The 14,201-nt window shown below is 36.1% G+C and overlaps 1 pseudogene; it reads right to left on the reverse strand.

Annotated features, from left to right (window-relative positions):
* Positions 1-1,235: 1,235 nt before the first annotated feature.
* The window catches only part of LOC149561051 (U-box domain-containing protein 45-like), a 101,054-nt pseudogene continuing 88,088 nt past the window's right edge, over positions 1,236-14,201 (reverse strand).

Here is a 14,201-nt window from a genome sequence, read left to right on the forward strand (position 1 = left end):
CTCAAGGGGCTTTCTAATGAATGGTTCATAAGGCACAACACTTGTTGTAGGTTTTGCAAATGGGATTCCAAGTAGAGTGGTTTAAACCATGGAGGAAACTCCATAGTTAAGCCTTCTTGAGCTGGAGTAGTACTGGAATGGCTGAGCCTTTGAGCAAGTCATGGTGCTTCATCTTTGTGAGCACTCCCTCGATGCAATGAATGCAAAGTGTTCATTCACTCTCATGAGAAATGAGTCTGTGTGAACTACTATGCATGAATCATGGTTCAATGATTTTGCCTCAAAAACTACACTGTTGAATCTTGATAGAAATATCAGAATTTGACTTGATGTGGAAAATATCTCCTACTTATCAATGATTTATGTGTCTTAAGTTTTAACATATTACTTCAATAATAAATACACCTTCAAAGTTCAGAATTCAGACAATTCTTCTTTTCATCTTCCTACAACTTTTTTTTAACTTTTTCTATCTCTAGTCCCTTGTGGACATTAATATAATTTTCTTTTCTTTCTATACACAAGGTCTAGTTTAACTATTTTCTTTTAAGATTTTATCCTGAAGTTCATTTGGTAATGCTAAACTGTATCGATCTTTAAGCTTCCTTTGGAACTCAATGATTTCTTTTTTGAGGGTGATTTCTATTTACTTGTTCTGCCCACAATTTCCATCGTCTTCTTTCTCATGGGACATGACAATATTGTAGACATAATCTTCTTGGTTAATTGGAATGTGCCTTCTGATCCATGCCATGGAGGATCAAATTTAAGTCCTTTGTATGATGGTAACTTATAAAGTGGCTATAAACCCTAGATGTAATTCCTTCAAACAAAGAGTAGCACAAGAAATTTATTAAGTTTTGTCATAATCTGTACAATATTTATTAATTATTGTGCATTATAGTCTTTATTAATTATTGTGCATTATGGAATATGTGTAAATAGTATTGCATCTGGTCCAATTGAAGGTATTCCTAGAATGGACATACTTTCACCCAAGGAATTCCTAGGTGATCTTTAGAAAAACCAACATCTTTATAAAGAAGGAGAAAAATGGGATGTTTCTATGGTGATCATCTATTTGGCATCTGACACTGGTTAGTATCTCTTGAACCTATCTAATAATCAATATTCAAATCTACAACTCTGGCCTCATGTTGATATTTGCCTACAAGTCTACAAAATAATGTTTGAATAATATAAGAGGGCATTTGTTGATTTCAAAGTACATCATTTCAAAGTATATCTCTTAAAACTAGCTGACAATGGTCAAAGCTCTTGGTGCATAGCAACAAGAGTATAGCCACCGATTGTTCTTATTCCTTAGGGGTGCCTGTATCAAGTAGCTCTGCTATAGTCACGATGCAACCATCAGTATTGGAAATCACTATTCTTCCATCTTCAATGGTAGCTAGATTATATAAGATGCTAATGCAAATTTCTATAAAATCAACTTCACAGACAGTGAAGAGATGAACAATCTTGGAAACGACATCTACTGACACCATTCTAGACTAATTTTCAGCATTTGTGGATAAATGATATAACGAGTTTAGAGCATCTTGTCTACATTGGTAGGAGTTTGAGCTTAGTATTTTAATTAGGCAAGGAATAGCTCCCAAGGAACCAATGCTTGCCTTATTGTCATCCCAACTAGATAGCGCTAGTAAAACTGCCAATGCTACTTCAACTACTTTCGAATTGAGAAGATTCAATAACAATGGTACTACACCTGAAGATAGAATTGATGCCTTGTTCCTAAAAAATAAAAATTTCAAGAACACTGTAAGAAATTTTTCATAGATATTACATAAATACATTTAAATAATTGATTGCTAAAGATGGTTGAATGAAATGCCAAAAACTGTTTAAACATTTCAGATTAAAATTGTCTACCTATTATTGTTCCAAGTTATTTTGAGAAGTGCCAATGCCCCTACTTCTTGAGCCTTTGTATCTAGTGCATCTATAGAAGACTGCAAAAAATTCACAAGAGAAGAAATAAAATGGTTGGCACCCATATAAGAGCAAGAACCATCATCCTTACATAATAATGCAACTTCATGTGCAGCTGCACACTGTACTCCTAAACTTGATGAATTAAGGTTTGCAAGCAACCTTTCATACTTTTCAGTACTCTTCTTTTCTAGATTTTGAGTGTCCACCATATTGTAAGTCAAAGAAGGGTCTATACCACTGATTTGTATCAATTTTCCTTGTATAGATAAAATTGTGGACTCAAAGGAGATGTTATGTTCTAAAGTGGGAGTTGATAAAGCACCAACATCTCCCCACCAAAATTTGCAACTTGGTCATCGTCTAATGATCCCACCTTGACTCTTTTCAACCAACCATCAACAACACTTTTCTTGGAATCTGACCACTCCTATCTCCAGTATATCAGAGGAAAAGAAGTTGGGGGAGGTGGTTCTGGAACTCTGATACCATTTTTCTCACACCAACTCCCAATTAATCCCTTCACACAGTAGTTAGGATAATTTTTGCTATGTTTTTGGGCATGTATCATTACCCTCACTGAACCATTTCTCTATGCATACTCTTTCATATGTTTGACCAGAGAAAATGATCACAGGATCTGACATTAACTATAAGGAAATTGGACATCTAAATTCTTCAGGAACTGCTGGCAACATTCCCATGGAACTTCTAAGAGTTTCCTTGGAACCCAATTTGAGTGACTGGATTTTAGAATCATCCTAGCCCCTCCTCCTTCTATTAACATGAGCTTCATCCAAAGAACTACTGACTGTAGGAGAACATGGATCGGAGTACTGAGAATCAGCATCATCCATACATTCATTTGTGAAAATCTTGTTGTATTTTCTCAGGATGTGTAGGAGGTATAAAATAATTGATTCTTTTCTCTTGTCATCCTCACAACGAGATTTATCAAGTTGCTTCCTCAAACTTCTCTTCTCCATTGAAATTGTTTTAGGAGATACTATTCCCAACCTTGTAGTTTCTTGATGGAAAGCTTCTAGTTCTGATATATGATTTAGACCACTGACATCCTTGTCCTACTGCAACAATGTTATAAGATCCCTATTGATTTCCTTTTCTGTGGGTTCAAGAGCAAATGTTGCTTGTTCAAGCTCCTTGAAAATTTTAGTAATCTACACAAAAATATGACCTTTGGTATATATTAAATTAATAAATACTAAACAATATACCATTGCGTAGGATTTTGACTGCACTTTCTAAAAAGAACAAGTATAACACATTATGATAAAGTTAAAGTTTATCTTTCCGATCACATTTAATATATATTGGAACAAACCACTTGAACAATAGAATTAAAACATAGACTTACCAACAAAAGGAAAACTACAACGCATAGAATTTACCAAAATATTTCACTTATTCATCAACATTATTTTATTCATAGCATAAAATTTCTCTATTTTGAAAAATGTTAATTTAATTTTTTATTTAAGGCTGAGTCATTTTGCTTTTGGCCTAGTATTATTGAAGTAAATGCTAAAAATCACTATAGAAATACAACCCAATCTATTAAGAAATATAACCTGTACCATACCCACATAGAACTGTTCTTTCTTTCTTGAATATTTTAAGCTACTAAGTCTTTTAGGTCTCAAACATGAGTGATTTTGATGTGTATTGTGCACAGTGTTAAATAGGTTGTACACTTCACATCCAAGTATCCAGCTACTGAGATCATCACAAAAATGGAGGAGCATGAAAAGCCTCTTGGTTTCAATGTTAAAAGAAGAGATTACAAGGTTATGTTTTTTCCCTAAGATTCTTAATTTTAGTATAGTCTTATTAGTTGATTTGGTGATATCTGATCTTGGCCATATTAACCAACCTATCTTATCCGTCCAGGTCAAATATTTTTCTTTTAACAAACATTCTGTAGTACCAATTTCATGCTCACATTTCCTTTTGAAGGATGATTTTGTGATGTGGTGAGCTTGACAAGAAACTTTGGTTGAAATGGTAGTCTTCCAGCAAAAAATTGGTGGGATCAGTATGAGAATGGTTGCATTTGTCAGTTTTTGACTCTATTAGCAGCATGCAGTGAAGGATAAAGTATCTACATGGGATATCAAAAGACCCTTGTGATTAAAAACTTGAATATTTATATTCACTGGAAATGGTTTCTTCAACTATTTTGAACTCTTTAAGGATCCAAGCACAAGCTCAGGTCACAACTGCCCAAAAATTTAATGCATTGAGCTCGAGTAGCATTTTTTTGAAATGATATTATTGCTTTTAAAAAAAAAGTTGAGATTGAACTGAATCTACCTAGTCTAAGGTAATTAAGACAGCAGAAGTAGCACTCCATATTGATTTAGTAATTGGTTCATTAACCAAATCACTTCTTCTCATGATGTTGATGTGTATTGACTGCTCTTCAACTTCTTCCATGTATGATGCAGATTGATATCTTAGCTACTAGTGATAATAGTTATGAATGATGATTTATCCATAGTTGTGATTCTCTAATACGAGTACTTTCCTTCATCTAGGAATGATTGCTCAATACTAGATGTCATGCTGAGGATCCTTCACCGTTTGATCATGGATAATCTTGTGATGGTTATTGCTTTAAAATTTACATGATGACTAGTCAAAGAGTTCAAAGGGCCTTGGGAGAGAAAAGAAGAAACTTGTATCCATTCATAACACCATAATGATACACTTGAATATTGATGCCAATTTAAATTCACTCATTTTGTATTTCACTAGTAGGAGTAAAAGATAATATTGCATTGCTATTTACATTGCTTGTTTAAATTATTTGTCAGTGTACTGGTTTCATTGTTCTACATTTCTGAGTGCCATGATATGTTCTTTTGATACTTATTTTGTGCAGACAATGGCTTCCTATTTAGTATTTGATGTAGTTGCAACATATTACCTTTACATGACATATGTACACCCTTTTATCTTTTCTTTAGCAACAATAATCCCTATGCCCCTTGATGAAGTTTTACACAAAGGCAGTGGAACTCTTTGTGAAATGTTGCTTATAGTTTAGGTGACTAATCTTTCAATGGCTTGAAATCTTTTATAAATTGTTCCAATCTAATTTAGGGTCACTTAAATCTATCAAGGTTTTGGAATATTCACACATCTAGAAAACTGAAATTCAATAATGTATACTTTTAAAGCTTTTTTGTAAATGAAATGGCTATTGAAATAATTACATTCCTGGTTGTTCCCTACTATTTTGGTACAACATTGGTTAAATCCAAGCTAGATCTTATTAAGTGTTATAATGCATAAATTCTTTCTTCAAGTCCTGGATTTTCATTCTAGAAAAATATGTTTATTTTCTTTAGCGATTTCATCTTTTTTGTTCATAGGTTTTTTGAAAGGTGCTTTGAGGCTTAAACATGATTATTAGTGCTTTGGTGATTATAATATAGGGTTTTAATGATATTATTGTTGGATTTTTATTAATGGATGAACCTTTGCAGGCATTCAAGGCAAACATCATTTGTTCCAACAAGCGTCAATCTGAACCAAAAGAGTTTTACAATGGGCATCTACTTGAGAGTGAAACATATATTGGGGGCCATGTTGAATGTCTTGAAAGTGGTGTCTTCCACTCTTATCTTCCTACAAAATTTTTTCTTGAACCTTCAGCTTATCAGGTGCCTTTCTGGTCAAAATTTCTTTTGAAAGAATATATTTTGTAGGAATTTTTCATTGAGTACTATGTTATCAAATTCTTCATTGGCAAGCCCAAAGTCTGGTCCCATTCTTGCAAAAGTCTAGTCCTTATCATATTCTTGCTAAAGTTTTTCCAAATTCTATTAAACAAACCCAACACAAATTTTGTAGATAATGCTTTGTCATATAAGACTTAGCTTTGCAATGTGTTTGTAACATCTGGCTCTGAATTTTTTGGTTCTTTGGTGTCTGCTGATTGGTGTAGGTATTGTTAAATGAGCATTGTGGAAGCAAGTATAGTATTTAGGGAATATACATCTAGAATAACAACCGTTGTTGGGGCAAAGAATGGTTCAAGTATTATAAGCAATGTGCTTTACTACTTGGCTACAAGGAATGTTGATTGGGGTGTTAGTTATTTCTTCAATATAGGAAATGTTAACAGTAACCGTGCTAGGATCTGTACAATGCTGGAGCTAGAAAGTTCATAGTAGCAGTGTTGTCGATCTTGGGATGTTCACCTTAAAATAGAACATTTCTTGCTATGGTAGGGAGGCCATGCAATGTAAGAATAAATGATGCATCACCCTACTTCAATAGAAACTAGGCACCTGCTCTCTCCAACTTGGAGAGCTCACTGCCAGGATCAACTATTGTTTACTCAAACATCCATGACATTGCAGTGGATGTTATTTCTTATCTATGACATCTATACAAGTTTTTCACCATATAGCTTGGATGGACCAGAAGATTCATCACTAAAACCTTGTAGTTCTGATTCTGATTGTGGATGTTCTCAAGTAAATCAGAATTCTGCTTCTTACCAGTGTAATCCTTCCAAACTTTGAAATTTCATATCAAACCAAACATTGAACTGATTAAAAATCCAACCTTGCTGATTGTGTGAATGTGTTCCATAAAGATAGAGGTTTCACACATCACATATCCTTTTGTTATTCATTGATTACACAATCAATAAAAAAGTTAACTAAAATCTCTACATTTCATGTTATATCCATTTGCAGCATGTGCCTCATGGCTATGTTTTGGTGATGGGCGATAACTGGAACAACAACTGTGACCCTCATGTTTGGTAAGTAGAGTGGAAGCTTAAGTTTCTAATAGACTGTGTGCCACCTATATTTGTATATCTAACTTTTAAATGGACTGACTCTGATTTGTCTTATTTTAAAATAGGGGATCTCTTCCTGTCAAGAACATTCGAGGAAGATATGTAATGTGTTATCTGCGACCGTCACAATTGGGATCTGACATATACAGACATCATTAGAAATTTAGAGGCACAAGATTTGCCAGGATGTTACTAGATAATAACTTTTATAACAACATGAATTTCTTTTTGTGGAGAAAATCCTAGTAGTATTCATCCATCATATGCAACCTTCGAATATTGGCAGGGACCTTGGTGGACAGAAAACTAGTGGTTGTGAGTATGTGTCATTGGAGTATCAATTCCTAACTGGGGTAAAGCTTCTTAGGAAAATGTTGTCTATAGTAAAATGAGCAACTACAGACTCTACAAACTCACTTCTCAGTTACATAATTTGGTGGTTGTAATTTCCTTATGTTTTTTATTACGAGATACTACTTGAATTCTTCACAATTCAATAAATATAGAAATAGTTTCTTGTATTAAAGTAATATTTGAATGATTCTTAATTCCAAATCCATATACAGTATGGTTCAGATCAAAATAATTATGATTGCATAACAATCAAGATGATATATATTTTCTATTTCTAATATACAGGAAATTACATGCAATGATTGAGGAAATTCTCAATACCTTGTACTATTCATTGTGTCTGATATACAAGTAAGAATTTGCAAATATGCAGGTCGTCTCTAATATAACTTTATATTTATGCTCTAAATATTGTGATAAGTTTTCTGATATGACAATATAAATATACTCAAAGATGATGCCATTTCTGATGGTAGACTTTATATGCCTGGACTGAATGGGTGCCAAAGGCAATATGCTCTCTTACAGAGTGATCATTGTGAGATACAAATATAATAAGTTCTTCCAATCATCCTGAGTTGAATGATAGAACTACCTTTTTATAGCTTTCATTAGAAATGATTGGTCATGTTGTAAATGACATGAGTTATATCTCTTTTCAATCGCACCCTTTCATAATAATCTCTAATCACTTCTCTTATGATCTAGATTGGTTTGTTCACAATAAGCACTAGGTGGGGGTGACTTGGTGAGCTGACCTAGGGGGTGGACTTGGTGAGCAAACATAAAGAATCCACTTCGTGAGCATACTTGAATTGTCAGCTTGGCGAGCTGACTAGGGGAGTTGGCCTGGTGAGCTAACATGGCGAGTCGACTTAAAGTGGCGAGTTGGTGGGGCAAGTGGGGGTGACTTGGTGAGCTGACCTAGAGAGTTGGCCTAGGGAGCAAACTTGGTGAGCAAACTTAGACAGTCGACTTGGTGAGCTTACTTCAATTGTCATCTTGGGGAGCTAACTTGGGGAGCCGACCTGGCAATCTAACATGGTGAGTGGGCTTAAAGTGGCAACTTGGTGGGGCAAGTTGGCGAGTCGACTTAGTGAGGCTATTTAGAGATGCGACATGGCAAGCTGACTTGGTGAGCAAGCTCCATGAGCGGACCTAAAGACTGACCTTGATGAGGCACTTTGGTGGGGTAACTTGATGACCGAACTCAAAGAGTCAACTTGGTGAGCATACTTGAATAGTCGACTTGGTGGGGAAAGTTGGTGAGCCAACTTAGCGAGTCCACTTGGTGACGTGAGAGGTGAGTCAACTTGGTGTGACGACTTGGCAAGCTGACTTGGTGAGTAGACTTAAAGACTGACCTTGATGAGCAAACTTCAAGAGTCAACTTTGTGAGCATACTCGAACAATCAACTTGGTAACATGACTTGGTGGGCTGGCTTGGTGAGCCGACTTGGCATGCATACTTGAATAGTAAACTTGGTGAGCTGACTGAAAGAGTCAACTCATTGAGGTGACTGGGTGGGAGTGACTTGGTGAGCTGACCTAAAGAGTTGACCTAGGGGATGGGCTTGGTGAGAAAACTTAAAGAGTCAACTTGGTGAGCGCACTTGAATTATCAGTTTGGGGAGTAGGCTTGGGGACTTGGTGGGACATGTGGGTGAGCAAACTTGGTGAGGTGACTTGGTGACATGAATTGGTGGGCTAGCTTGGCGAGTTGACCTTAAAGAGTTAACTTTGTGAGTGTACTCGAACAATCAACTTGGTGACATGACTTGGTGGGCTTGGCGAGCCAACCTGGTGTGTGTACTTGAACAATAGACTTGGTGAGCTGACTTAAAGAGTCAACTTGTTGAGGTGACTCAGTGGGGGTGACTTGGTGGGCTAACCTAGAGAGTTGACCTAGGGGCAGACTTGGTGAGCAAACTTAAAGAGTTGATTTGGTGAGCATACTTGAATTGTCAGCTTGGCGAGCTGGCTATGGGAGTCGGCCTAGCAAGCTGATATGGTGAGTCGACTTAAAGTGGTGACTTGGTGGTGCAAGTTGGTGAGCTAACTTATTGAGGCCACTTGGTGAGGTGACTTTACGAAGTGACTTGGAGAGCTGACCTACTAAGTGTACTTAAAGACTAACCCTGATGAGGCACTTTGGTTGGGTGACTTGATGAGAAAACTTAAAGTGTCAACTTGGCATGCCGACGAAGTGAGTTTATATGGTGAGCAAGCTTAGAGAAGCAACTCTATAGGGAAAATTTGTAAGCACATTGAGTGAGCCCACTTACTAGGGCAAGGTGGTAAAACCACTGGGTGAGTCAACTTCATGAGCTGACTTAATGAGTCAACTCGTTGAGGTGACTAGGTGGGGATGACTTGGTGAGCTGACCTAGAGAGTTGGCCTAGGGGTCAGACTTGGTGAGCAAACTTAGAGAGTCAACTTGGTGAGTGTACTTCAATTGTTAGCTTGGCGAGCTAACTTGGGGAGTTGGCCTGGCATTCTAACATTGTGAGTGGGCTTAAAGTGGCAACTTGGTGGGGCAATTTGGCAAGCCGACTTTGTTAAGCTCATAATGGTTTTTGACACTTGAGTGCCAACACACTTAACCACATTCCACATTGGAGCTGAGTACACCATGCATGCTGAGCCACAATAGATGTCGAGTTAGGAGTGATTACAAGTGCTGAGTCTTAACAAGTGCCGAGTGATTACAAGTGCCAAGTGTTAACAAGTGCCAAGTAACATAAGGTGCCGAGCTATTCAGGAAACAACATGTGTCGAGTATCAACAATACTTCAAGAGTTGAGTAACTCAGTATATCAGAATAAGAGTTTGTAATTGCACAAACTATGATTCAAACAATTTTTACAGCCGACATAAGGTAAATCTTGAAGGATTTAATGATGAAATCGAATCTTTTATTTTTCCTATGCAATCAACATGCAGCCAATAAGAAAAATGATGAAGGCATGCAACCAATAGAACAAGTGAAAATAATAAGCAAAAAATGAAGATTGAATATGGATCGTAGATCCATACCTAACCCTAAATCCTCAAATGTCTTTATAAGGAAGACCAAATTTCATTGTAAAATATATGAGTGTATATAAAAGGTTGCATAGGGAAATTTATTTTCAAAAGTGAAGGTTATCAAAACACAAAGGATCAAGATCAGAGAAAGCAAAAAAGGTGCCTGAATTCAGCAATCAAGGATTGTAATTTATCAGGTTCATTATACCTAATACTTTCTAGCAATTGTATTAGAATGAAAATCCTATGGTGATAGGTTATCTTAACAGCTACTTCACAAATCCTTTATTGAGGTGATTAAATCCCTTAACAGGGTGACACTTCATGTTAAGTGTTTGTAAATCCTCTAACCAAGTCACTATTAATACAGTGTAAAGCCTTTAACAGGGCAGACCATCAGAAGTGGTTGAACAATATTGCTGCAGTAATTTTTGTGGGTATCATCCCCACCCCAATTTTACCTTCTTATTCCTAGAGGGTTTCTAAGTTACCAAATTCCAGTGTTATGAGTTGTTGATGCATGTGTTTAGTTTCATGTTTATTTGATGTATTTACATGCATGCAATTTACTTTTAGTTAAAAGTTTTATTGGCTAAAGTGTGATACTTATGATTCACCCACCTCCCCCCCCCCCCTCTCATAAGTACTCTTTCCATATTTGAATATTCCAACAATGGGTATCAGAGCTAATCCAGGTTCTCACAAGGAAAATCCTAACAGCTTGGAGGAAAAGATCTAAAGATGGAAGCTTTCAAACTTGGAAAGATTATTGAAAATCAAGTGATAGATGTGCAACTTGCTCTGCATAGCTTGGAGCAATTTAGAAACAAGTTGAAAAACTCATTAAAAAAAAGGAAGGATCTAGCCATAGCTGAAAATGATATACACTACAAGGAGATTGATACCACCAACATATTTTCTAATGGACATACACAAGAGTTTGATGCAGCAATAGAAAAACTGATGGAGAAAAAAAAAATTAAAGTAGAAGAGATAAGATCTCTCAAGATCGAACATGAGTCACAGGCTATAATGATATGTGAAATCACTGAACACAAGAAGAGAGCAGTTGAAGATAAAGTGATGATGGAAAATGACAAAAGAAATCTTACAAAAAGACTTGAAGAAAAATGTACTGAATTGACAAGGATCTCAAACATGCAGATAGATACACTTGCCCAAATGATGAACCTTCATCATGAACTCAATGTGAAAGATATTGAGATCTCTACTTTGAAAATGCAAAATGAATTGAACAAAGAAAAAGAGGTAGCAGAGAATCTCAACAAGTCAAGGGAAGCCATCAAGTATTTTGAACAGTTGCTGAAATCCCCAAAATCTACCCATGATACATCAGGATTAGGATACAATAGCACTGAAGTTGGAGAATCATCAAAGAGTGCTGAACAAAGAAGTGATAAAGGTAAGAATTCAAAACCCACTTGTCATTAATGTAATAAGAAGGGGCATACAGCTAATGTGTGTAGGAGTAGAAGATTCAATCAATCAAACACACCCAGAAATAAGAATTTCTATCACAAGTGCAACATGCAAGGACATATGACACAAAATTGTAGATCAAATGTCAAAAGGACTCAGAAATTTGATGGACATTGTTATAATTGCAAAAAGTATGGATATAGGGCATTTGAGTGAATATCAAAACCTATGTGGACATCAAATCATCCAGCAAAAATAGAAGGGAATGAAAGTCATTATCATTGGGATTACAACACCAAGTATAGTTGTCATTATTGCCAAGAATATGGTCATATACCACAAAGCTGCATAAGAACACATTTCAGAGGAAACTACAAAAGATGGCTGAATCAAACTACATGTTTCAGTTGTTTGAAAAGTGGTCATATCAGCAGAAACTATCCTACAAGATCAAAGGCACCCAAGACTAAAGAAAACAAAGGAAAAAAAAAAAGATTGATGTCAAATAGATAAGGGGGCAAATGAACAAGACTTGGAAAAAGAAAGATGAGTGCAAAACATCAAGTGGAGGGATCACTTCACCCAATGGGTCAAGTGATCACACTTCATCAAACTAAGCATGAGAAGTACACAGGACTGATATACAAAGCTATATCACACATCAGTCCTAAGACAAAGAAGATAAGCAAAGTATAAATCTACATGAAACAAGATGTCAAGACAAAAAACTAAATGTTGTTGCCGAGCTGACTTTGGATACCGAGTTAAAACTCCAACAGATGTTGAGCTCCTAATAGTGACAGAGCTGATAACTAATGCCGAGTTGGATAACTCCAATGGAAACCAAGTAAAGTGGAAATATAGTGGAAGCCGAGTTAGGTTAAAATTTCTTCAGAAGCCGAGTTGGCAGTTGAGCATTTAATGTGATGGAAATAGGGTATATTATTGTAATTTCAATCAGTTTTACTCATCGCGATCAAGAAGAAAAGAAGAAGAAAGAGAGCTGAGCAACTTCATAGCAGGAATCCAACATTTCAAGCAGATTGCAACCTCATCCAACACGTTTTTCATCGATCTTGGGGTATTTTCATTTGTGCTGAGCTACGTAGTTTCGTATCCTTTCGATTGTAAAAACCCTAATTTTCATAAATGGCATCAAGTTCGAAGAAAACCAAGGTAAAAGAGTCTTTAGAAGTTTAGTTAGTTTCAAATGAGGTCAAGAAACCTAATTTTTGTCCTATTCCTAAAGTTGCCTACAAAAATGACCCAGCTGGAGCTCTCTCCCAAATTCCCCAAAAAGTTATAATGGTTCAAGACGTAAGAAAATGCTACAATTGTAAGATAGGTACTCTAGGAGACATGGAAATAAGACAAGCCTATGAGAAACTGTGTGTAGATGGAGTTTTGAAAGAAGAATTCAAAATCGTTGAAAGAAAGGCTTTGACTTGAGTTTTAAGTTTTCCCACCGTATTCAAAACAGAATGGATTAGACTTGTACTAAGCAAAATTCATGGTGGAAATTTGTGGTTAGAAGATATTCCCATCAAATTGACCAAAGAAATTATACATAGAGTAACAGGGTACCCAACCCTAGATTGGTACAAAACCCTGAGAAGTGAATCAAAGGAGGCTATTGAAAAGAATACTGGTGCCCAATAGAACAAAAGAGGAATGAAAATTCACACCATAAAGGATCCTCTAGTTGAGTTTGCTATTAGAGTCATTGCCCATAAATTCTATCAATCCAGTAGACTCAACAGTGTACCATGTATTGCAGTGGATGTGGGCTACAAATTGGTGAAAAATGATCATACTTATGATCTTGTTGAACTGCAACTACAACAGATCAATGAAAACTTAGCTGCCATAAGAAGAACAAAGGGCACTCAATGCAAATTTGGAGCAATCCTAGTTTGCATATTCTTTTATGTTTAGAATGAGTTTCCTTCTTTTGGCAAAGTGGCATGGAGGAATGACAGAACCATCATTGCACAAATCAATGAATATATAGAGCAAATGGGAGAAAATTTTGATGCTTTGATGACAAGCTATTTTGAGGATTTCAAGAAATCCATGAAGCAAAGATCAAGGATACCAGCTTCCTTAGTAGAAAAATATACTAATGATATATCTTTCTTAGTTGACATTGATTTTACCTATATTCAAGCAGTGATACCAAGGGTAAGATGGCTAAGGCCATTTAGATATGAAATTAATATTGATGAGACATCTATAGCAATAACTGCATTATTAGCAGAAGAAACAGATAAAAGTGCTCCACATTTTGGAACTTATGATGTGGTAAGATCAAAGATAAACATGGAATTAAAAACTTTTTCCACATTGAAGAAGAAAGACAAATTATTAAAGAAGAGTAAGAAGAAATTTGGCAAAGAAATTGAGGCTGAGGCAGAAGAAGAAGAAGATGATAGTGATGATGAAGATGAGCAAGAACAAGGGCCAATGGAATTAACAAAAGGTCTTGGAGAAGACAAGGAGGAAGGTGCAGAGGAAGAAGAAGCCAAGGAAGCATCGACTGAAGTTGAGCCAAAGAAGAGAAAGGAAACATAACAGCCTCTAGCCAAG

Source organism: Cupressus sempervirens, chromosome 4, assembly GCF_028749045.1.
Source record: "Cupressus sempervirens isolate cs-2001-9-10 chromosome 4, ASM2874904v1, whole genome shotgun sequence".
NCBI lineage: Eukaryota > Viridiplantae > Streptophyta > Pinopsida > Cupressales > Cupressaceae > Cupressus > Cupressus sempervirens.